At 48.9% G+C, this 25,171-nt stretch overlaps 6 pseudogenes; all 6 read left to right on the top strand.

Moving 5' to 3' along the window:
- The first annotated feature begins 2,525 nt into the window (after positions 1–2,525).
- LOC134946688 (U2 spliceosomal RNA) lies at positions 2,526–2,630 on the top strand (annotated as a pseudogene).
- An 8,784-nt stretch (positions 2,631–11,414) lies between these two features.
- LOC134946694 (U2 spliceosomal RNA) lies at positions 11,415–11,538 on the top strand (annotated as a pseudogene).
- Positions 11,539–14,261: 2,723 nt separating this feature from the next.
- Positions 14,262–14,385, top strand: LOC134946702 (U2 spliceosomal RNA; annotated as a pseudogene).
- Positions 14,386–17,114: 2,729 nt separating this feature from the next.
- On the top strand, positions 17,115–17,238 carry LOC134946705 (U2 spliceosomal RNA; annotated as a pseudogene).
- A 2,729-nt stretch (positions 17,239–19,967) lies between these two features.
- LOC134946695 (U2 spliceosomal RNA) lies at positions 19,968–20,091 on the top strand (annotated as a pseudogene).
- Positions 20,092–22,819: 2,728 nt separating this feature from the next.
- Positions 22,820–22,943, top strand: LOC134946696 (U2 spliceosomal RNA; annotated as a pseudogene).
- Positions 22,944–25,171: the final 2,228 nt, after the last annotated feature.

Genomic DNA, 25,171 nt, shown 5'->3' on the forward strand with positions numbered 1-25,171 from the left:
GGAGGCTGATAAGTTCCTGTCAGGTATCACTAACACAATTGATCCTGCAGGTAAAGCCGCCCTGGATGCTCCCTTGGCGTTGGAGGAGTTGCACTCTGCCGCCAGATCCTTTAGGCAGGGCAGGACCCCGGGCAGTGATGGTCTCCCAGCAGAGCTCTATGTAGCGCTGTGGGACCTCATTGGACCGGACCTGCTCGAGCTGTATGGGGAGATGGTGGTGGAGGGCAAAATGCCCCCATCGCTGAGGGAGGGAATGATCACGATCTTGTATAAGCGTAAGGGGGAGAGATGTGAGCTGAAAAATTGGAGGCCCATCTCTCTCTTAAACGTGGACTACAAGATCCTCGCCAAGGTGCTCGCCAACAGGCTGAAGGCTGTCATCGGACAGATCATTCACCCGGACCAGACCTGCGCCATTCCTGGTCGCAGGATTGCAGACAGCCTCGCCCTCCTCAGAGACACGGTCCATTACATCAAGGATCGGAACGTTCACGCGGCCCTGGTCAGTCTTGACCAGGAGAAGGCCTTTGATCGTGTCTCACATGAGCTGATGGGCAGGGTTCTGCACAAATTTGGCCTCGGTAAAATGTTTTGTACGTATGTTAACCTGATGTACCTTGATATCCACAGCTCGGTGCTGGTGAACGGCTGGAAGACTGACCCCTTTTCCGTTTTGTCTGGGGTCAGACAAGGCTGCCCTCTTTCACCTCTTCTTTTTGTTTGTGTTATAGAGCTTATGGCTGTATGCATCAGACGGAATCCAGAGATCAGAGGGATCGCCGCACCGGGTCGTGACCGACGAGAGGCCAAGTGTTCGCTGTACATGGATGACGTCACTGTCTTCTGCGCGGATCATCGTTCGGTGACAGCCCTCGTCCAGACCTGCGAGAACTTCGGCCGAGCCTCAGGGGCTAAAGTCAACTGCGGGAAGTCAGAGGCTATGCTCTTCGGAAAGTGGCACCTGTCAACCTCTGCACCATTTCCTTTTGCCATCAAGCCCGACTTCATCAAGATCCTGGGAGTCTGGTTCGGCGGCGAGGGTGCAGCCCTGAGATGTTGGGAAGAGAGACTGGCGACCGTTCGACAAAAGATTGGATTGTGGAGCCTCAGAGAACTCACCATCGAGGGGAAATCACTTGTGCTGCGCAACGAGATCCTTCCCGTTCTGCAGTACACCGCGCAGGCCTGGCCACCTCTGGCAACCGTCTGCAGGGCCATCACAAGGGCAGTGTTTCACTTCATCTGGGGCTCCAAGATGGACAGAGTAAAGCGTGCAGTTATGTACAAGGAGCCCCTCAAGGGTGGAAAGGGTATCCCCGATATCCCCACCATGCTTCGAGCCTTCTTCGTCTGTAACTGCATCCGCAGGACAATGTACGAGAACTTGAACGATTCTGCAGGAAACTCCATGTCCCGTTTCTTCCTCCTGCCTCTTTGGAGGAATCTCGGCTGGGACAAATGGGACAGCTCCATCCCTTACAACTGGAACACCCCGTGGTTCTACCTGGACGTGTCCAAGTTCGTGAGGGAACACCAACTGGAGGGAGTTAAACCTGACTTATGGAAATCGAAGACGATCTACAAGCTCATCAGAGCTAAAGACGATTTGGAGCCGATTCCGGGGCTCCCTTCAGCGACTGCCAAACAGGTCTGGGAGAATGTGGCCTCCAAAAGGCTCACAAACAGACACAAAGACCTGTCGTGGATGGCCATCCAAGGGGGCTTGCCCCTCCGGTCATTCATGCACTCCCGGAACCTGTGCAGGTACAGACATTGCCCCAGGTGCATCATACATGAGGAAACATCTATGCACCTGTTTTGGGACTGTGCCTGGGCCCAGTTGTTGTTGGACGCCCTGGAAAACGAACTGAAAAACTCTGTGCCAAGGAACTGTCTCACGTACCACTCGGTACTCTACGGACTATTCCCTGGCACCCACACCGTTGGGGCGATCCAGGAAGCCTGGCGCCTTATGAACAGTGTTAAGGACGCTTCGTGGCTAGCCAGGAACCGCCTCATTCTGAGGAGGGAGAGGATGTCTATCCAGGACTGTTGCAGGCTGGTTCACAGCTTGCTCAGAGACTATTCCACCATGGACAGCCCTGAAGAAGAAGAGGACTAAGGCCCCCTTTTTCTGCCCCTCTCCCCTTGTTCGAACTGAAAATGAGACTTTGGGACCGTGGCCCCTGCCCCCTCACTCACAATGTCTGTTGTTTTATTGATGTCTTTCTATTTATTGCCCTTCCCCTTATATGTGTCTGTCTTTCAATAAAGCTTCGGGCTTGTGATTCACCCTCCCTCACCCCCCTACCCTCCACACCCATAGCCTTATTTACTGTTGTGTTATTGTATCGTTTAATTGCATAGTGCGGCCTGAGAACTACGGTGTAGGCTACAGGCCCGCGCCGTAGTTCTTCGACTGCACTATACAGTCTGCATCTGTGCTGTGTTTTGGCCTGTGCTGCGACACGGCACTTATGTTTGTCAATGTACCCGTCTGTTTTTTGCAACTTTATACCAATAAAGACGCTTCTTGGCCTTTTGGCTAAGATCAAGTGTAGTATCTGTTCTTATCAGTTCACGCTGACTGACGGTGCTACCTTGTTTCTTGGACCGACAATTGTCCTTCTCAGGGCTAAGCTGCACCCGGGCCGAGAAGCCAGAAAAATCGAAAGTCGAGACTGCGAGGAGAAGGAGAAGATCGCTTGAAGAGGGTGAAGATTTGCATCGCTCCCCAGCTACAGCAGAGGGTTAGACTTGTTTGCTCTGCCCTCTGGAGAAGATACCCTCCTCCGCCAGCAAGACTGCGTGGAGAAAAGGGACTTCGCCGGAGAAGCTCTGCAGCGCCCCCTACCTGCACTGGAGGGCTAGACTTGCTGGCTCTGCCCTCTGAAGCGACCGACCGCCTCTCCTCCTCTCGACGACAGCGCTGATCCTCCGCCCCGCCTTCTACGCCAAAAGGATCCGTGAGTATGGCCACCGCTGCCCCAGCCGCCGCTGTTCCAGCCCCCGCTGCTCCAGCCCCAGCTGCTCCAGCCTCTGCCTCCACTCCGGCCACCCTCGCCAAGAAGAGCCAGGCCAAGACGGCGAAAAAAACCGCCAAAGCCCCCACCGGATCGGCCGCACCCAGCGCCACAACCCCTGCAGCAACGCCGCCAGCGGCACCCACCCAGGTGAGCACCAAGGACAAACCGACCCTGGAGCCCTGGATGAGGCATACCGTAGTGATGAAGCTGAAGGAGGTGGACGGACGGATGCCGGACATGACGGTGGAGACCTTTGGGAAGAAAATGATCCTGGACCAGGGCTTCTCGACCGCTGAAACCCTCAGCATCCAGAACTACCTGAAGGGGATCTTTTACATCACCTTCGCCTCCCTTGCCATCTGCAAGAGGTACTGGGAGGCAGTGAAATCAGCGAGACCCGAATCCCCTTTCTCCCGCTTTGTGGGCAACTGCCCTATTTCACGAGAGGAAAGGCGGGTGACGGTCTCAATGCGGAACCCGCACACGCCCATCAAAGACATCGTCACCTTCCTCAGCCGTTTCTGCGCCGTCAAGAGAGACCCCACAAGGGTTCTGGACGGGAACGGATTCTGGACTGGAAAGTGGGCGGTGATCGTCGTCCTGCAGAAGGACACCTCGTGCCCAGAAGGAGTCAAGCACCTCCCCCAGTGCTTCTCCCTGGGGGGATCTCAAGGACTTCTCCACTACGCCGACCAGCCACGCAACTGCAGGAAGTGCGGCGGGTCGGGCCACGTGATGAAGGACTGCAAGGTCCCGGCCTGCAAGAACTGCCACATGGCCAGCCATGAGACAAAAGACTGCCCCACGAGGAAAACCTGCAACCTGTGCGGCAAGGTGGACCACGTCTACAGGGACTGCCCGAGTAGGGCGAGAACCTACTCAGCTGTGGTGACCGGACGTGCCATCCCTGCCCTCAAGCTGCCGCCCTCTGCTACGCAGAAGGAAAAGAAACCGCAGGAGGGTAAGAAACCTGCCAACCCCACCCCCCTCCCATCCTCCCGCACCACCTCCCTCCCCACCTCCACCAGCCCACCCCCTGTGACAGTGACTCCCATCCCTACCACTGTCACAACCCTCCCTGACCCCCCCTCCGACTCTCCTACCCAGCCCATTGTCTCTCCCAACCCAGCCACCCCTGCCCCCCCTGACCTTTCTTCACAGGAAGATTTCCCCCCCCTCCCCTCCCCTCTTACTCCAACTGCAGGTGCTGAGAAAACGAGGAACTGCAAGAGGAAGGAGCTCGACAGCCCGTCTGCGGACTCCGAATCCTCTAAGAAACTGGCGGTCGAGCTGATCCCGCTGGAAGAAGAAATGGAGGAGCTGGCGGAGGCAATCAGCAGGGAGGAGGAGGAGGAGCTGGATGCCAACGCCGTCGCCTTACTCGACCAGATACTGGGAGACAACTCGCCGCTACCCGAGCAGGGGAACCTGGCATCCGATGCCGAGGAAGCCCCGCCCGACGGAGTGGTAACGTAAATGTAGAACTGTTGCCTAACCTCTCTTTTTTCCCCAACTAATGGCGTCATTTTCTATTTTCACCATTAATGTGAGGAGTATTAAGGATAAGCTTAGAAGACAGTCTGTGTTTACTTTCTTAGATAGTCAGAAATGTGATGTGTACATGTTGCAGGAATGCTCTCTTCCTTTCTCCAAGTCCTACAAACATCTGGGCAGGCAGTGGTCTCACGGCGCCTCCTATTGGTCCGGTGGGGGCGAGTGTAAGTCTGCAGGGGTCGCCATTCTTATTAGGGGGAGCCTCTTCACGCTAGATTCTGTTCAGGAGCTCGTCTGCGGCAGATTACTTGTCGTAGACGGCTCCTGGGCAGGTGAGCCTATCAGGCTTATCTGCGTGTACGCCCCCCCTTTCAAGAATGAGCGTTTGGAGCTTTTCCAGACCCTGCGACCGCAGCTCGCAACCACTAGGGCGGTAGTGATGGCAGGAGACTTCAACTGCACCATGGAGGAGGATGGACGCAGCACCAGCAACTCTACCAAGCTTGATGTGACGTCTAAACTGCTTATAGAAATGGTGACCGAAGCATCACTGCGGGACGCTATGGGCTCCATGGGGTCCGGCTCCGTGAATTATACATGGAGCCGCCCCGATGGCTCTGTGCGTTCCCGCATTGACTTTGTGTTTACCTCTAGAGCAGTGAAACAGACGAGGCATTCTATGGTCCCCTGCTTCTTCTCAGACCACAGGGCCATTCTCTTCCAAGGAGTCCTGGGTAGCGGTTTCGCACCTGGCCCAGGCTCCTGGAAGTTGAATTGTGCCCTACTGGAAAGAGAGGAGGTGCTGGCGGAGCTGAAGGATGCCTACATCACATGGAAAAATGACAAATGTTATTTTGATTGTATGAGCGACTGGTGGGAATATGCTAAGGCTAACATTCGCAGTTTCTTTCAGGTTAAAGGGAGACAACAGGCGTGCGACCGAAAGAGGAACTTCAAGAGACTGCAAAGACATCTGCAGTCCCTGCTGGACCTCCAACGGTGCGGCTGGGACGTGAGAGACGAGCTGGATGAGACCAAAGGGGGCCTGAAAAGGCACTTTGAGGAGGAATCCAGACGTATCGTCTTCCGTTCCAAGGTGGAGAACCTTGAGAAGGATGAGAAATGTAATTCTTTCTTTTTCAGGAAACTCCACTCTGGCCACACGCCCCTGACTGAGCTGCGAGATGAGACCGGCATCCCCAGACAGGGGAAGGAGGGCGTGATGAAAGTCGTCAGAGACTACTACAGCGACCTCTACTCCCCTAAGACAACAGACAGCGAGGAGGCTGATAAGTTCCTGTCAGGTATCACTAATTCTATTGATCCTGCAGGCAAAGCCGCCCTGGATGCTCCCTTGGCGCTGGAGGAGTTGCACTCTGCCGCCAGATCCTTTAGGCAGGGCAGGACCCCGGGCAGTGATGGTCTCCCAGCAGAGCTCTATGTAGCGCTGTGGGACCTCATTGGACCGGACCTGCTCGAGCTGTATGGGGAGATGGTGGTGGAGGGCAAAATGCCCCCATCGCTGAGGGAGGGAATGATCACGATCTTGTATAAGCGTAAGGGGGAGAGATGTGAGCTGAAAAATTGGAGGCCCATCTCTCTCTTAAACGTGGACTACAAGATCCTCGCCAAGGTGCTCGCCAACAGGCTGAAGGCTGTCATCGGACAGATCATTCACCCGGACCAGACCTGCGCCATTCCTGGTCGCAGGATTGCAGACAGCCTCGCCCTCCTCAGAGACACGGTCCATTACATCAAGGATCGGAACGTTCACGCGGCCCTGGTCAGTCTTGACCAGGAGAAGGCCTTTGATCGTGTCTCACATGAGCTGATGGGCAGGTTTTCTGCACAAATTTGGCCTCGGTAAAATGTTTTGTAAGTATGTTAACCTGATGTACCTTGATATCCACAGCTCGGTGCTGGTGAACGGCTGGAAGACTGACCCCTTTTCCGTTTTGTCTGGGGTCAGACAAGGCTGCCCTCTTTCACCTCTTCTTTTCGTTTGTGTTATAGAGCTTATGGCTGTATGCATCAGACGGAATCCAGAGATCAGAGGGATCGCCGCACCGGGTCGTGACCGACGAGAGGCCAAGTGTTCGCTGTACATGGATGACGTCACTGTCTTCTGCGCGGATCAACGTTCGGTGACAGCACTCGTCCAGACCTGCGAGAACTTCGGCCGAGCCTCAGGGGCTAAAGTCAACTGCGGGAAGTCAGAGGCTATGCTCTTCGGAAAGTGGCACCTGTCATCCTCTGCACCATTTCCTTTTGCCATCAAGCCCGACTTCATTAAGATCCTCGGAGTCTGGTTCGGCGGCGAGGGTGCAGCCCTGAGATGTTGGGACGAGAGACTGGCGACCGTTCGCCAAAAGATTGGATTGTGGAGCCTCAGAGACCTTACCATCGAGGGGAAATCACTTGTGCTGCGCAACGAGATACTTCCCGTTCTGCAGTACACCGCGCAGGCCTGGCCACCACTGGCAACCGTCTGCAGGGCCATCACGAGGGCAGTGTTTCACTTCATCTGGGGCTCCAAGATGGACAGAGTAAAGCGAGCAGTTATGCACAAGGAGCCCCTCAAGGGTGGAAAGGGGATCCCGGATATCCCCACCATGCTTCGAGCCTTCTTCGTGTGTAACTGCATCCGCAGGACAATGTACGAGAACTTGAACGATTCTGCAGGAAACTCCATGTCCCGTTTCTTCCTCCTGCCTCTTTGGAGGAATCTCGGCTGGGACAAATGGGACAGCTCCATCCCTTACAACTGGAACACTCCGTGGTTCTACCTGGACGTGTCCGAGTTCGTGAGGGAACACCAACTGGAGAGAGTTAAACCTGACTTATGGAAACCGAAGACGATCTACAAGCTCATCAGAGCTAAAGACGATTTGGAGCCGATTCCGGGGCTCCCTTCAGCGACTGCCAAACAGGTCTGGGAGAATGTGGCCTCCAAAAGGCTCACAAACAGACACAAAGACCTGTCGTGGATGGCCATCCAAGGGGGCTTGCCCCTCCGGTCATTCATGCACTCCCGGAACCTGTGCAGGTACAGACATTGCCCCAGGTGCATCATACACGAGGAAACATCTATGCACCTGTTTTGGGACTGTGCCTGGGCCCAGTTGTTGTTGGACGCCCTGGAAAAGGAACTGAAAAACTCTGTGCCAAGGAACTGTCTTACGTACCATTCGGTACTCTACGGACTATTCCCTGGCACCCACACCGTTGGGGCGATCCAGGAAGCCTGGCGCCTTATGAACTGTATTAAGGACGCTTCGTGGCTAGCCAGGAACCGCCTCATTCTGAGGAGGGAGAGGATGTCTATCCAGGACTGTTGCAGGCTGGTTCACAGCTTGCTCAGAGACTATTCCACCATGGACAGCCCTGAAGAAGAAGGGGACTAAGGCCCCCTTTTTCTGCCCCTCTCCCCTTGTTCGAACCGAAAATGAGACTTTGGGACCGTGGCCCCTGCCCCCTCACTCACAATGTCTGTTGTTTTATTGATGTCTTTCTATTTATTGCCCTTCCCCTTATATGTGTCTGTCTTTCAATAAAGCTTCGGGCTTGTGATTCACCCTCCCTCACCCCCCTACCCTCCACACCCATAGCCTTATTTACTGTTGTGTTATTGTATCGTTTAATTGCATAGTGCAGCCTGAGAACTACAGTGTAGGCTACAGGCCCGCGCCGTAGTTCTTCGACTGCACTATACAGTCTGCATCTGTGCTGTGTTTTGGCCTGTGCTGCGACACGGCACTTATGTTTGTCAATGTACCCGTCTGTTTTTTGCAACTTTATACCAATAAAGACGCTTTTTCAATCAAAAATCTGTTCTTATCAGTGGAGAAAAACCGGGCCGGTCATCCCTACTGCATGGGGGAATAATTCAACCCTATGTGGTATAGGGAGCGGCCCGGTGGAGTATCTGCGGTAGAGAAACATGGGGTGGAGTACCTGTTCTTACACTAGGAGCGTGAGAGGTTCCTAGATGTGGAATGGAGAAACACCCTGTGGAGTACCGTGCCGGGGTAAGGAAGGTCTCTGGTCGAGGATGGAGAAAAACCATGGCTCAGTTCCCTACAGCGTCAAGGAAGGCTACTTGCGCTGATTAGGGTAATGGCCTGGTCTAGTATCCGCCTCGGACGGGGACTGGCAAGGCCCCTAGTTGAGATTGGAGAAAAACTGGGCTGAGTATTCCTATCTTCGTATGGGCTGATGGAACCCTTACGTTGTTTAGGAACAGCCTGGTCTAGTACCTACTCTCGTACTGGGGGTTTACCCTGGCATAGAGCAGTACGAAGCTTGGTCTGGCTGAGAGGCTGGAAGCTGCTTAGAAGCTCGAGGTGAAACGTGCCCCTGGCACGGGGAGCCAGGGGTGCCTGAACCCGCACTGGTGTAAGGATCTCACCATGTGCACAGTAAGGCACTTTGCACTGCTCACCTCCCCAACTTCTGGTGCACCACGTCCTTTGCCCTGGCCTTTTGGCTAGGGCAAGGATAATTTTTTACCCACCCCCGGCCTTCTGGCTGGGGTCTATTTATTTATTTATGCCCACATATGTTTTTGCACTTGCACTTGCACAAGCATTAGCACTTATTTCTGTTTTTCGTAGTGTGTAGTGTGTCACGTTCACGTTTTTTGTTTGGGGTTTAGGTGAGACCCTTATGGGCCGCCCTCTCCTCTTCGTTGCTGAGGTCCTCTCCACGGGGGGAGGACCAGACGCAGTTATCGGTCCCCAGGGGGACGCTTCGGCCAACCCTGGGGACACCCGAGGGTTCCCCTGCGCTTCGGCAAAGGGGGACCCACAGTCCTTTTGTTCCCTCAGTAGGCCTTTTGGCTCTGAGGGATAGAGGAGTAACGGGGCCCTTCTCCTTTGGGAGAGGGTCCAAGAACCTATGCCCCCAGCACGTTTGGTCACAGACACTGGGTGATGAAGCACCGCACCTCGGGCTTCAAGTAATAAAAAAAAAATTTTTGTAGTCGCTTCTTGGCCTTTTGGCTGCAATCTTGTATCGTGGTTGAAGGGTCTGCTGGAGGGATCATTTTCTTTGTTGGTGAAAAACCGAAGATATTCCAGGATGGAAGGTTTGGGAACACTATCTGTTTTTCAGTTGTGGAAGAGCAGAAAGACCGGATTGGACTACATTCTATAGTAAAGGATATCTTTCTATTTATTGACCCTCCCCTTATACAGTATGTGTCTGTCTTTCAATAAAGCTTCGGGCTTGTGATTCCCTCCACCCTCTTACACTCCACACCCATATTAACTGTTGTAATATTGTATAGTTTAAATGTATAGGGCAGTTCATGATTTATAGTGTAGGCTGGCCTGTGCTGTAGATCTTGAACTGTACTATACCGTCTGCATTTGTATTGTGTTTTGGCTGTGCTGCAACATGGTACTTATGTGTGTAATGTTTATGTATGTTTTTTTTCTTCTTTATGTCAATAAAGACTGCTTTTTCAATCCAATATCTGAAAACAATCAATGTTCGTCTTTGATGGCAATAGTAGTAGTATGATATTTGCTGCTTTTGAAAGCCAATATCTGATATGTCCCCTATCTGGGGACCATATATTAAATGGCTTTTCAGAAAAGATGGGAGATGATCTTTCAGTACTTGCAGGACCGATGCACATTTCCTATTCTATCCTCCAAAAACAGATTCAGTTGCATTTTCCAGTGTGTTTTGGATGCGCCTTTGCAAATGTCTTACATCAACAAACTTATTTAGTACTATTTTGCAAATAGGGTTACATTGTCGCAACATTGTGTTCCCTAATTGCTTGATTTTTTTAAATACAACAATTGATAAAGACACCTGAAAACTGCTCTGTGGAGTCTTATTTTGTGTCTACTGCTTATCTACATTTAATTCCCTACCTCTAATCAAGGCATTTTTAAATGCTGGGGGCTGCCAGGACTTTAGATCTGAATTCGAATGTACTTGTGATCTAACTTAATTTCCTACATCTAAATTCATTCCTAAATTCACTACTTACATTAATCCTGTAGTTGGGCATTTTGGGCCTTTGATTGTGGGCATTGTTTTGTGTCCAGACCAGCGGCAGGTGGTGTGCATTTGTTGGAAAGGCATCGAAGACCTCCGATACGCTGTATCTCCAGATGTGTGTCTCCCTCAAGTGGCTGTCAGCAAATGCATGCTAGACACCCCATTCCAAGCTGATTGTGACATCACGGAACACGCATCATAAAACAGGCATGCTAGAACATGGGTCTTCAACCTGCGACCCTCCAGCTGCTGTGGAACTACACATCCCAGCATGCCCTGCCTCATTTTTAGCATACCTTAATAGCAAAATTGTGGCAGGGCATGCTGGGATGTGTAGTTTCACAGCAGCTGGAGGGCCACAGGGTGAAGACCCATGTGCTAGAGCCAAGCCGCAGGTAAATTGAATGCTAGCTAGCTGAATGTTTAAATCCTTTTTTCCTGCAGCATACCAATGCGGAAGATTCCATGGAACCAGGGATCCTTCCATTGAGAAATACATGCTGCCTGGATGACTGCACTGTGCAAATTAAATCACGGAGCCAGTTGGCTTGTGGGTGGCTCTGGTGACTAGGTGTATAGGTGGGCGGTGTGTCGGAGGTGGAGCACATGCAAATGATTGTGTATCATCCAGCTAGTGAGAGACAAAACTCACGCAGGAGTGTGCCTGCTTGTCAGTGGGTTATGCACCTTGCAAGACGTCAAATCTACATGGAGCAGCTGGAGGGGACAAGAGTAGGTTTGCAAAATATAGATAGAAGAGCATATATGCTGGCGCATTCTCCATGATTGTGTCAGCTTATGTTTTGGTGCACTGCACTTTCCTTCACCCCATTTCGGCCTATGGCTAAGTTTTAGCCGTTTTGGTTAAGATCAAGTGTAGTCGCTTCTCGGCCTTTTGGCTAAGATCAAGTGTAGTATCTGTTCGAGGGAAAAACAGGGTGGAGTATCTGTTCTTACACTAGGAGCGTGAGAGGTTCCTAGATGTGGAATGGAGAAACACCTTGTGGAGTACCATGCCGGGGTGTGGCAAGGCCTCTGGTTGAGAGTGGAGAAAAACTTGGCTGAGTATTCCTACCTCGTAAGGGCTTATGGCACCCTTACGTGGCTGAGGAACAGTCTGGTCTAGTATCCACTCTCGTACTGGGGGTTGACCCTGGCATAGAGCAGGTATGAAGCTTGGTCTGGCTGAAGGGCCGGGAGCGGCTTCGAAGCTCGAGGTGATATGTGCCCTTAGGGTGAAAACCCTAAGGGTGCCTTAACTTGCACTGGTGTAGACGCCTTGCACTTTAATGGCACTAGCACTATGCACTCCCAACTTCTGTTGCACCTTATCCTTTGCCCTGGCCTTTTGGCTAGGGCAAGGACAATTTTTATCCCCCTCCCCGGCCTTTTGGCTGGGGCTTATTTATTTGATTGGAAAAGCACAGCACTTATATTTGTTTTTTGTAGTGTGTCACGTGCACGTTTTTTCGTTTTGGGGTTTAGGTGAGACCCTTATGGGCCACCCACTCTCCTTCGATGCTGAGGTCCTCTCCACGGGGTGAGGACCAGACGCAGTTTTCGGTCCTCAGGGGGACGCTTCGGCCAACCCTGGGGACACACGAGGGTCCCTCTGCGCTTCGGCAAGGGGGGACCCACAGTCCCTATTTCCCCTCAGTAGGCCTTTTGGCTCTGAGGGGTAGGGGAGTAACGGGGCCCTTCTCCTTTGGGAGAGGGTCCAAGTACCTATGCCCCCAGCACGTTTGCGCACAGACACTGGGTGATGGAGCACCGCACCTCGGGCTTCAAGTAAAAAAAAAAAAAAAAAATGTAGTCGCTTCTTGGCCTTTTGGCTGCAATCTTGTATCGTGGTTGAAGGGTCTGCTGGAGGGATCATTTTCTTTGTTGGTGAAAAACCGAAGATATTCCAGGATGGAAGGTTTGGGAACACTATCTGTTTTTCAGTTGTGGAAGAGCAGAAAGACCGGATTGGACTACATTCTATAGTAAAGGATATCTTTCTATTTATTGACCCTCCCCTTATACAGTATGTGTCTGTCTTTCAATAAAGCTTCGGGCTTGTGATTCCCTCCACCCTCTTACACTCCACACCCATATTAACTGTTGTAATATTGTATAGTTTAAATGTATAGGGCAGTTCATGATTTATAGTGTAGGCTGGCCTGTGCTGTAGATCTTGAACTGTACTATACCGTCTGCATTTGTATTGTGTTTTGGCTGTGCTGCAACATGGTACTTATGTGTGTAATGTTTATGTATGTTTTTTTTCTTCTTTATGTCAATAAAGACTGCTTTTTCAATCCAATATCTGAAAACAATCAATGTTCGTCTTTGATGGCAATAGTAGTAGTATGATATTTGCTGCTTTTGAAAGCCAATATCTGATATGTCCCCTATCTGGGGACCATATATTAAATGGCTTTTCAGAAAAGATGGGAGATGAGCTTTCAGTACTTGCAGGACCGATGCACATTTCCTATTCTATCCTCCAAAAACAGATTCAGTTGCATTTTCCAGTGTGTTTTGGATGCGCCTTTGCAAATGTCTTACATCAACAAACTTATTTAGTACTATTTTGCAAATAGGGTTACATTGTCGCAACATTGTGTTCCCTAATTGCTTGATTTTTTTAAATACAACAATTGATAAAGACACCTGAAAACTGCTCTGTGGAGTCTTATTTTGTGTCTACTGCTTATCTACATTTAATTCCCTACCTCTAATCAAGGCATTTTTAAATGCTGGGGGCTGCCAGGACTTTAGATCTGAATTCGAATGTACTTGTGATCTAACTTAATTTCCTACATCTAAATTCATTCCTAAATTCACTACTTACATTAATCCTGTAGTTGGGCATTTTGGGCCTTTGATTGTGGGCATTGTTTTGTGTCCAGACCAGCGGCAGGTGGTGTGCATTTGTTGGAAAGGCATCGAAGACCTCCGATACGCTGTATCTCCAGATGTGTGTCTCCCTCAAGTGGCTGTCAGCAAATGCATGCTAGACACCCCATTCCAAGCTGATTGTGACATCACGGAACACGCATCATAAAACAGGCATGCTAGAACATGGGTCTTCAACCTGCGACCCTCCAGCTGCTGTGGAACTACACATCCCAGCATGCCCTGCCTCATTTTTAGCATACCTTAATAGCAAAATTGTGGCAGGGCATGCTGGGATGTGTAGTTTCACAGCAGCTGGAGGGCCACAGGGTGAAGACCCATGTGCTAGAGCCAAGCCGCAGGTAAATTGAATGCTAGCTAGCTGAATGTTTAAATCCTTTTTTCCTGCAGCATACCAATGCGGAAGATTCCATGGAACCAGGGATCCTTCCATTGAGAAATACATGCTGCCTGGATGACTGCACTGTGCAAATTAAATCACGGAGCCAGTTGGCTTGTGGGTGGCTCTGGTGACTAGGTGTATAGGTGGGCGGTGTGTCGGAGGTGGAGCACATGCAAATGATTGTGTATCATCCAGCTAGTGAGAGACAAAACTCACGCAGGAGTGTGCCTGCTTGTCAGTGGGTTATGCACCTTGCAAGACGTCAAATCTACATGGAGCAGCTGGAGGGGACAAGAGTAGGTTTGCAAAATATAGATAGAAGAGCATATATGCTGGCGCATTCTCCATGATTGTGTCAGCTTATGTTTTGGTGCACTGCACTTTCCTTCACCCCATTTCGGCCTATGGCTAAGTTTTAGCCGTTTTGGTTAAGATCAAGTGTAGTCGCTTCTCGGCCTTTTGGCTAAGATCAAGTGTAGTATCTGTTCGAGGGAAAAACAGGGTGGAGTATCTGTTCTTACACTAGGAGCGTGAGAGGTTCCTAGATGTGGAATGGAGAAACACCTTGTGGTGGAGTACCATGCCGGGGTGTGGCAAGGCCTCTGGTTGAGAGTGGAGAAAAACTTGGCTGAGTATTCCTACCTCGTAAGGGCTTATGGCACCCTTACGTGGCTGAGGAACAGTCTGGTCTAGTATCCACTCTCGTACTGGGGGTTGACCCTGGCATAGAGCAGGTATGAAGCTTGGTCTGGCTGAAGGGCCGGGAGCGGCTTCGAAGCTCGAGGTGATATGTGCCCTTAGGGTGAAAACCCTAAGGGTGCCTTAACTTGCACTGGTGTAGACGCCTTGCACTTTAATGGCACTAGCACTATGCACTCCCAACTTCTGTTGCACCTTATCCTTTGCCCTGGCCTTTTGGCTAGGGCAAGGACAATTTTTATCCCCCTCCCCGGCCTTTTGGCTGGGGCTTATTTATTTGATTGGAAAAGCACAGCACTTATATTTGTTTTTTGTAGTGTGTCACGTGCACGTTTTTTCGTTTTGGGGTTTAGGTGAGACCCTTATGGGCCACCCACTCTCCTTCGATGCTGAGGTCCTCTCCACGGGGTGAGGACCAGACGCAGTTTTCGGTCCTCAGGGGGACGCTTCGGCCAACCCTGGGGACACACGAGGGTCCCTCTGCGCTTCGGCAAGGGGGGACCCACAGTCCCTATTTCCCCTCAGTAGGCCTTTTGGCTCTGAGGGGTAGGGGAGTAACGGGGCCCTTCTCCTTTGGGAGAGGGTCCAAGTACCTATGCCCCCAGCACGTTTGCGCACAGACACTGGGTGATGGAGCACCGCACCTCGGGCTTCAAGTAAAAAAATAAATAAAAAAAATGTAGTCGCTTCTTGGCCTTTTGGCTGCAATCTTGTATCGTGGTTGAAGGGTCTGCTGGAGGGATCATTTTCTTTGTTGGTGAAAAACCGAAGATATTCCAGGATGGAAGGTTTGGGAACACTATCTGTTTTTCAGTTGTGGAAGAGCAGAAAGACCGGATTGGACTACATTCTATAGTAAAGGATATCTTTCTATTTATTGACCCTCCCCTTATACAGTATGTGTCTGTCTTTCAATAAAGCTTCGGGCTTGTGATTCCCTCCACCCTCTTACACTCCACACCCATATTAACTGTTGTAATATTGTATAGTTTAAATGTATAGGGCAGTTCATGATTTATAGTGTAGGCTGGCCTGTGCTGTAGATCTTGAACTGTACTATACCGTCTGCATTTGTATTGTGTTTTGGCTGTGCTGCAACATGGTACTTATGTGTGTAATGTTTATGTATGTTTTTTTTCTTCTTTATGTCAATAAAGACTGCTTTTTCAATCCAATATCTGAAAACAATCAATGTTCGTCTTTGATGGCAATAGTAGTAGTATGATATTTGCTGCTTTTGAAAGCCAATATCTGATATGTCCCCTATCTGGGGACCATATATTAAATGGCTTTTCAGAAAAGATGGGAGATGAGCTTTCAGTACTTGCAGGACCGATGCACATTTCCTATTCTATCCTCCAAAAACAGATTCAGTTGCATTTTCCAGTGTGTTTTGGATGCGCCTTTGCAAATGTCTTACATCAACAAACTTATTTAGTACTATTTTGCAAATAGGGTTACATTGTCGCAACATTGTGTTCCCTAATTGCTTGATTTTTTTTAAATACAACAATTGATAAAGACACCTGAAAACTGCTCTGTGGAGTCTTATTTTGTGTCTACTGCTTATCTACATTTAATTCCCTACCTCTAATCAAGGCATTTTTAAATGCTGGGGGCTGCCAGGACTTTAGATCTGAATTCGAATGTACTTGTGATCTAACTTAATTTCCTACATCTAAATTCATTCCTAAATTCACTACTTACATTAATCCTGTAGTTGGGCATTTTGGGCCTTTGATTGTGGGCATTGTTTTGTGTCCAGACCAGCGGCAGGTGGTGTGCATTTGTTGGAAAGGCATCGAAGACCTCCGATACGCTGTATCTCCAGATGTGTGTCTCCCTCAAGTGGCTGTCAGCAAATGCATGCTAGACACCCCATTCCAAGCTGATTGTGACATCACGGAACACGCATCATAAAACAGGCATGCTAGAACATGGGTCTTCAACCTGCGACCCTCCAGCTGCTGTGGAACTACACATCCCAGCATGCCCTGCCTCATTTTTAGCATACCTTAATAGCAAAATTGTGGCAGGGCATGCTGGGATGTGTAGTTTCACTGCAGCTGGAGGGCCACAGGGTGAAGACCCATGTGCTAGAGCCAAGCCGCAGGTAAATTGAATGCTAGCTAGCTGAATGTTTAAATCCTTTTTTCCCGCAGCATACCAATGCGGAAGATTCCATGGAACCAGGGATCCTTCCATTGAGAAATACATGCTGCCTGGATGACTGCACTGTGCAAATTAAATCACGGAGCCAGTTGGCTTGTGGGTGGCTCTGGTGACTAGGTGTATAGGTGGGCGGTGTGTCGGAGGTGGAGCACATGCAAATGATTGTGTATCATCCAGCTAGTGAGAGACAAAACTCACGCAGGAGTGTGCCTGCTTGTCAGTGGGTTATGCACCTTGCAAGACGTCAAATCTACATGGAGCAGCTGGAGGGGACAAGAGTAGGTTTGCAAAATATAGATAGAAGAGCATATATGCTGGCGCATTCTCCATGATTGTGTCAGCTTATGTTTTGGTGCACTGCACTTTCCTTCACCCCATTTCGGCCTATGGCTAAGTTTTAGCCGTTTTGGTTAAGATCAAGTGTAGTCGCTTCTTGGCCTTTTGGCTAAGATCAAGTGTAGTATCTGTTCGAGGGAAAAACAGGGTGGAGTATCTGTTCTTACACTAGGAGCGTGAGAGGTTCCTAGATGTGGAATGGAGAAACACCTTGTGGAGTACCATGCCGGGGTGTGGCAAGGCCTCTGGTTGAGAGTGGAGAAAAACTTGGCTGAGTATTCCTACCTCGTAAGGGCTTATGGCACCCTTACGTGGCTGAGGAACAGTCTGGTCTAGTATCCACTCTCGTACTGGGGGTTGACCCTGGCATAGAGCAGGTATGAAGCTTGGTCTGGCTGAAGGGCCGGGAGCGGCTTCGAAGCTCGAGGTGATATGTGCCCTTAGGGTGAAAACCCTAAGGGTGCCTTAACTTGCACTGGTGTAGACGCCTTGCACTTTAATGGCACTAGCACTATGCACTCCCAACTTCTGTTGCACCTTATCCTTTGCCCTGGCCTTTTGGCTAGGGCAAGGACAATTTTTATCCCCCTCCCCGGCCTTTTGGCTGGGGCTTATTTATTTGATTGGAAAAGCACAGCACTTATATTTGTTTTTTGTAGTGTGTCACGTTCACGTTTTTTTCGTTTTGGGGTTTAGGAGAGACCCTTATGGGCCACCCACTCTCCTTCGATGCTGAGGTCCTCTCCACGGGGTGAGGACCAGACGCAGTTTTCGGTCCTCAGGGGGACGCTTCGGCCAACCCTGGGGACACACGAGGGTCCCTCTGCGCTTCGGCAAGGGGGGACCCACAGTCCCTATTTCCCCTCAGTAGGCCTTTTGGCTCTGAGGGGTAGGGGAGTAACGGGGCCCTTCTCCTTTGGGAGAGGGTCCAAGTACCTATGCCCCCAGCACGTTTGCGCACAGACACTGGGTGATGGAGCACCGCACCTCGGGCTTCAAGTAAAAAAAAAAAAAAAAAAAAAAATGTAGTCGCTTCTTGGCCTTTTGGCTGCAATCTTGTATCGTGGTTGAAGGGTCTGCTGGAGGGATCATTTTCTTTGTTGGTGAAAAACCGAAGATATTCCAGGATGGAAGGTTTGGGAACACTATCTGTTTTTCAGTTGTGGAAGAGCAGAAAGACCGGATTGGACTACATTCTATAGTAAAGGATATCTTTCTATTTATTGACCCTCCCCTTATACAGTATGTGTCTGTCTTTCAATAAAGCTTCGGGCTTGTGATTCCCTCCACCCTCTTACACTCCACACCCATATTAACTGTTGTAATATTGTATAGTTTAAATGTATAGGGCAGTTCATGATTTATAGTGTAGGCTGGCCTGTGCTGTAGATCTTGAACTGTACTATACCGTCTGCATTTGTATTGTGTTTTGGCTGTGCTGCAACATGGTACTTATGTGTGTAATGTTTATGTATGTTTTTTTTCTTCTTTATGTCAATAAAGACTGCTTTTTCAATCCAATATCTGAAAACAATCAATGTTCGTCTTTGATGGCAATAGTAGTAGTATGATATTTGCTGCTTTTGAAAGCCAATATCTGATATGTCCCCTATCTGGGGACCATATATTAAATGGCTTTTCAGAAAAGATGGGAGATGAGCTTTCAGTACTTGCAGGACCGATGCACATTTCCTATTCTATCCTCCAAAAACAGATTCAGTTGCATTTTCCAGTGTGTTTTGGATGCGCCTTTGCAAATGTCTTACATCAACAAACTTATTTAGTACTATTTTGCAAATAGGGTTACATTGTCGCAACATTGTGTTCCCTAATTGCTTGATTTTTTTAAATACAACAATTGATAAAGACACCTGAAAACTGCTCTGTGGAGTCTTATTTTGTGTCTACTGCTTATCTACATTTAATTCCCTACCTCTAATCAAGGCATTTTTAAATGCTGGGGGCTGCCAGGACTTTAGATCTGAATTCGAATGTACTTGTGATCTAACTTAATTTCCTACATCTAAATTCATTCCTAAATTCACTACTTACATTAATCCTGTAGTTGGGCATTTTGGGCCTTTGATTGTGGGCATTGTTTTGTGTCCAGACCAGCGGCAGGTGGTGTGCATTTGTTGGAAAGGCATCGAAGACCTCCGATACGCTGTATCTCCAGATGTGTGTCTCCCTCAAGTGGCTGTCAGCAAATGCATGCTAGACACCCCATTCCAAGCTGATTGTGATATCACGGAACACGCATCATAAAACAGGCATGCTAGAACATGGGTCTTCAACCTGCGACCCTCCAGCTGCTGTGGAACTACACATCCCAGCATGCCCTGCCTCATTTTTAGCATACCTTAATAGCAAAATTGTGGCAGGGCATGCTGGGATGTGTAGTTTCACAGCAGCTGGAGGGCCACAGGGTGAAGACCCATGTGCTAGAGCCAAGCCGCAGGTAAATTGAATGCTAGCTAGCTGAATGTTTAAATCCTTTTTTCCTGCAGCATACCAATGCGGAAGATTCCATGGAACCAGGGATCCTTCCATTGAGAAATACATGCTGCCTGGATGACTGCACTGTGCAAATTAAATCACGGAGCCAGTTGGCTTGTGGGTGGCTCTGGTGACTAGGTGTATAGGTGGGCGGTGTGTCGGAGGTGGAGCACATGCAAATGATTGTGTATCATCCAGCTAGTGAGAGACAAAACTCACGCAGGAGTGTGCCTGCTTGTCAGTGGGTTATGCACCTTGCAAGACGTCAAATCTACATGGAGCAGCTGGAGGGGACAAGAGTAGGTTTGCAAAATATAGATAGAAGAGCATATATGCTGGCGCATTCTCCATGATTGTGTCAGCTTATGTTTTGGTGCACTGCACTTTCCTTCACCCCATTTCGGCCTATGGCTAAGTTTTAGCCGTTTTGGTTAAGATCAAGTGTAGTCGCTTCTCGGCCTTTTGGCTAAGATCAAGTGTAGTATCTGTTCGAGGGAAAAACAGGGTGGAGTATCTGTTCTTACACTAGGAGCGTGAGAGGTTCCTAGATGTGGAATGGAGAAACACCTTGTGGAGTACCATGCCGGGGTGTGGCAAGGCCTCTGGTTGAGAGTGGAGAAAAACTTGGCTGAGTATTCCTACCTCGTAAGGGCTTATGGCACCCTTACGTGGCTGAGGAACAGTCTGGTCTAGTATCCACTCTCGTACTGGGGGTTGACCCTGGCATAGAGCAGGTATGAAGCTTGGTCTGGCTGAAGGGCCGGGAGCGGCTTCGAAGCTCGAGGTGATATGTGCCCTTAGGGTGAAAACCCTAAGGGTGCCTTAACTTGCACTGGTGTAGACGCCTTGCACTTTAATGGCACTAGCACTATGCACTCCCAACTTCTGTTGCACCTTATCCTTTGCCCTGGCCTTTTGGCTAGGGCAAGGACAATTTTTATCCCCCTCCCCGGCCTTTTGGCTGGGGCTTATTTATTTGATTGGAAAAGCACAGCACTTATATTTGTTTTTTGTAGTGTGTCACGTTCACGTTTTTTTCGTTTTGGGGTTTAGGAGAGACCCTTATGGGCCACCCACTCTCCTTCGATGCTGAGGTCCTCTCCACGGGGTGAGGACCAGACGCAGTTTTCGGTCCTCAGGGGGACGCTTCGGCCAACCCTGGGGACACACGAGGGTCCCTCTGCGCTTCGGCAAGGGGGGACCCACAGTCCCTATTTCCCCTCAGTAGGCCTTTTGGCTCTGAGGGGTAGGGGAGTAACGGGGCCCTTCTCCTTTGGGAGAGGGTCCAAGTACCTATGCCCCCAGCACGTTTGCGCACAGACACTGGGTGATGGAGCACCGCACCTCGGGCTTCAAGTAAAAAAAAAAAAAAAAAAAAAATGTAGTCGCTTCTTGGCCTTTTGGCTGCAATCTTGTATCGTGGTTGAAGGGTCTGCTGGAGGGATCATTTTCTTTGTTGGTGAAAAACCGAAGATATTCCAGGATGGAAGGTTTGGGAACACTATCTGTTTTTCAGTTGTGGAAGAGCAGAAAGACCGGATTGGACTACATTCTATAGTAAAGGATATCTTTCTATTTATTGACCCTCCCCTTATACAGTATGTGTCTGTCTTTCAATAAAGCTTCGGGCTTGTGATTCCCTCCACCCTCTTACACTCCACACCCATATTAACTGTTGTAATATTGTATAGTTTAAATGTATAGGGCAGTTCATGATTTATAGTGTAGGCTGGCCTGTGCTGTAGATCTTGAACTGTACTATACCGTCTGCATTTGTATTGTGTTTTGGCTGTGCTGCAACATGGTACTTATGTGTGTAATGTTTATGTATGTTTTTTTTCTTCTTTATGTCAATAAAGACTGCTTTTTCAATCCAATATCTGAAAACAATCAATGTTCGTCTTTGATGGCAATAGTAGTAGTATGATATTTGCTGCTTTTGAAAGCCAATATCTGATATGTCCCCTATCTGGGGACCATATATTAAATGGCTTTTCAGAAAAGATGGGAGATGAGCTTTCAGTACTTGCAGGACCGATGCACATTTCCTATTCTATCCTCCAAAAACAGATTCAGTTGCATTTTCCAGTGTGTTTTGGATGCGCCTTTGCAAATGTCTTACATCAACAAACTTATTTAGTACTATTTTGCAAATAGGGTTACATTGTCGCAACATTGTGTTCCCTAATTGCTTGATTTTTTTAAATACAACAATTGATAAAGACACCTGAAAACTGCTCTGTGGAGTCTTATTTTGTGTCTACTGCTTATCTACATTTAATTCCCTACCTCTAATCAAGGCATTTTTAAATGCTGGGGGCTGCCAGGACTTTAGATCTGAATTCGAATGTACTTGTGATCTAACTTAATTTCCTACATCTAAATTCATTCCTAAATTCACTACTTACATTAATCCTGTAGTTGGGCATTTTGGGCCTTTGATTGTGGGCATTGTTTTGTGTCCAGACCAGCGGCAGGTGGTGTGCATTTGTTGGAAAGGCATCGAAGACCTCCGATACGCTGTATCTCCAGATGTGTGTCTCCCTCAAGTGGCTGTCAGCAAATGCATGCTAGACACCCCATTCCAAGCTGATTGTGATATCACGGAACACGCATCATAAAACAGGCATGCTAGAACATGGGTCTTCAACCTGCGACCCTCCAGCTGCTGTGGAACTACACATCCCAGCATGCCCTGCCTCATTTTTAGCATACCTTAATAGCAAAATTGTGGCAGGGCATGCTGGGATGTGTAGTTTCACAGCAGCTGGAGGGCCACAGGGTGAAGACCCATGTGCTAGAGCCAAGCCGCAGGTAAATTGAATGCTAGCTAGCTGAATGTTTAAATCCTTTTTTCCTGCAGCATACCAATGCGGAAGATTCCATGGAACCAGGGATCCTTCCATTGAGAAATACATGCTGCCTGGATGACTGCACTGTGCAAATTAAATCACGGAGCCAGTTGGCTTGTGGGTGGCTCTGGTGACTAGGTGTATAGGTGGGCGGTGTGTCGGAGGTGGAGCACATGCAAATGATTGTGTATCATCCAGCTAGTGAGAGACAAAACTCACGCAGGAGTGTGCCTGCTTGTCAGTGGGTTATGCACCTTGCAAGACGTCAAATCTACATGGAGCAGCTGGAGGGGACAAGAGTAGGTTTGCAAAATATAGATAGAAGAGCATATATGCTGGCGCATTCTCCATGATTGTGTCAGCTTATGTTTTGGTGCACTGCACTTTCCTTCACCCCATTTCGGCCTATGGCTAAGTTTTAGCCGTTTTGGTTAAGATCAAGTGTAGTCGCTTCTCGGCCTTTTGGCTAAGATCAAGTGTAGTATCTGTTCGAGGGAAAAACAGGGTGGAGTATCTGTTCTTACACTAGGAGCGTGAGAGGTTCCTAGATGTGGAATGGAGAAACACCTTGTGGAGTACCATGCCGGGGTGTGGCAAGGCCTCTGGTTGAGAGTGGAGAAAAACTTGGCTGAGTATTCCTACCTCGTAAGGGCTTATGGCACCCTTACGTGGCTGAGGAACAGTCTGGTCTAGTATCCACTCTCGTACTGGGGGTTGACCCTGGCATAGAGCAGGTATGAAGCTTGGTCTGGCTGAAGGGCCGGGAGCGGCTTCGAAGCTCGAGGTGATATGTGCCCTTAGGGTGAAAACCCTAAGGGTGCCTTAACTTGCACTGGTGTAGACGCCTTGCACTTTAATGGCACTAGCACTATGCACTCCCAACTTCTGTTGCACCTTATCCTTTGCCCTGGCCTTTTGGCTAGGGCAAGGACAATTTTTATCCCCCTCCCCGGCCTTTTGGCTGGGGCTTATTTATTTGATTGGAAAAGCACAGCACTTATATTTGTTTTTTGTAGTGTGTCACGTTCACGTTTTTTCGTTTTGGGGTTTAGGTGAGACCCTTATGGGCCACCCACTCTCCTTCGATGCTGAGGTCCTCTCCACGGGGTGAGGACCAGACGCAGTTTTCGGTCCTCAGGGGGACGCTTCGGCCAACCCTGGGGACACACGAGGGTCCCTCTGCGCTTCGGCAAGGGGGGACCCACAGTCCCTATTTCCCCTCAGTAGGCCTTTTGGCTCTGAGGGGTAGGGGAGTAACGGGGCCCTTCTCCTTTGGGAGAGGGTCCAAGTACCTATGCCCCCAGCACGTTTGCGCACAGACACTGGGTGATGGAGCACCGCACCTCGGGCTTCAAGTAAAAAAAAAAAAAAAAAAAAAAAAAATGTAGTCGCTTCTTGGCCTTTTGGCTGCAATCTTGTATCGTGGTTGAAGGGTCTGCTGGAGGGATCATTTTCTTTGTTGGTGAAAAACCGAAGATATTCCAGGATGGAAGGTTTGGGAACACTATCTGTTTTTCAGTTGTGGAAGAGCAGAAAGACCGGATTGGACTACATTCTATAGTAAAGGATATCTTTCTATTTATTGACCCTCCCCTTATACAGTATGTGTCTGTCTTTCAATAAAGCTTCGGGCTTGTGATTCCCTCCACCCTCTTACACTCCACACCCATATTAACTGTTGTAATATTGTATAGTTTAAATGTATAGGGCAGTTCATGATTTATAGTGTAGGCTGGCCTGTGCTGTAGATCTTGAACTGTACTATACCGTCTGCATTTGTATTGTGTTTTGGCTGTGCTGCAACATGGTACTTATGTGTGTAATGTTTATGTATGTTTTTTTTCTTCTTTATGTCAATAAAGACTGCTTTTTCAATCCAATATCTGAAAACAATCAATGTTCGTCTTTGATGGCAATAGTAGTAGTATGATATTTGCTGCTTTTGAAAGCCAATATCTGATATGTCCCCTATCTGGGGACCATATATTAAATGGCTTTTCAGAAAAGATGGGAGATGAGCTTTCAGTACTTGCAGGACCGATGCACATTTCCTATTCTATCCTCCAAAAACAGATTCAGTTGCATTTTCCAGTGTGTTTTGGATGCGCCTTTGCAAATGTCTTACATCAACAAACTTATTTAGTACTATTTTGCAAATAGGGTTACATTGTCGCAACATTGTGTTCCCTAATTGCTTGATTTTTTTAAATACAACAATTGATAAAGACACCTGAAAACTGCTCTGTGGAGTCTTATTTTGTGTCTACTGCTTATCTACATTTAATTCCCTACCTCTAATCAAGGCATTTTTAAATGCTGGGGGCTGCCAGGACTTTAGATCTGAATTCGAATGTACTTGTGATCTAACTTAATTTCCTACATCTAAATTCATTCCTAAATTCACTACTTACATTAATCCTGTAGTTGGGCATTTTGGGCCTTTGATTGTGGGCATTGTTTTGTGTCCAGACCAGCGGCAGGTGGTGTGCATTTGTTGGAAAGGCATCGAAGACCTCCGATACGCTGTATCTCCAGATGTGTGTCTCCCTCAAGTGGCTGTCAGCAAATGCATGCTAGACACCCCATTCCAAGCTGATTGTGACATCACGGAACACGCATCATAAAACAGGCATGCTAGAACATGGGTCTTCAACCTGCGACCCTCCAGCTGCTGTGGAACTACACATCCCAGCATGCCCTGCCTCATTTTTAGCATACCTTAATAGCAAAATTGTGGCAGGGCATGCTGGGATGTGTAGTTTCACAGCAGCTGGAGGGCCACAGGGTGAAGACCCATG

Source organism: Pseudophryne corroboree, chromosome 7 (assembly GCF_028390025.1).
Source record: "Pseudophryne corroboree isolate aPseCor3 chromosome 7, aPseCor3.hap2, whole genome shotgun sequence".
Classification (NCBI taxonomy): domain Eukaryota; kingdom Metazoa; phylum Chordata; class Amphibia; order Anura; family Myobatrachidae; genus Pseudophryne; species Pseudophryne corroboree.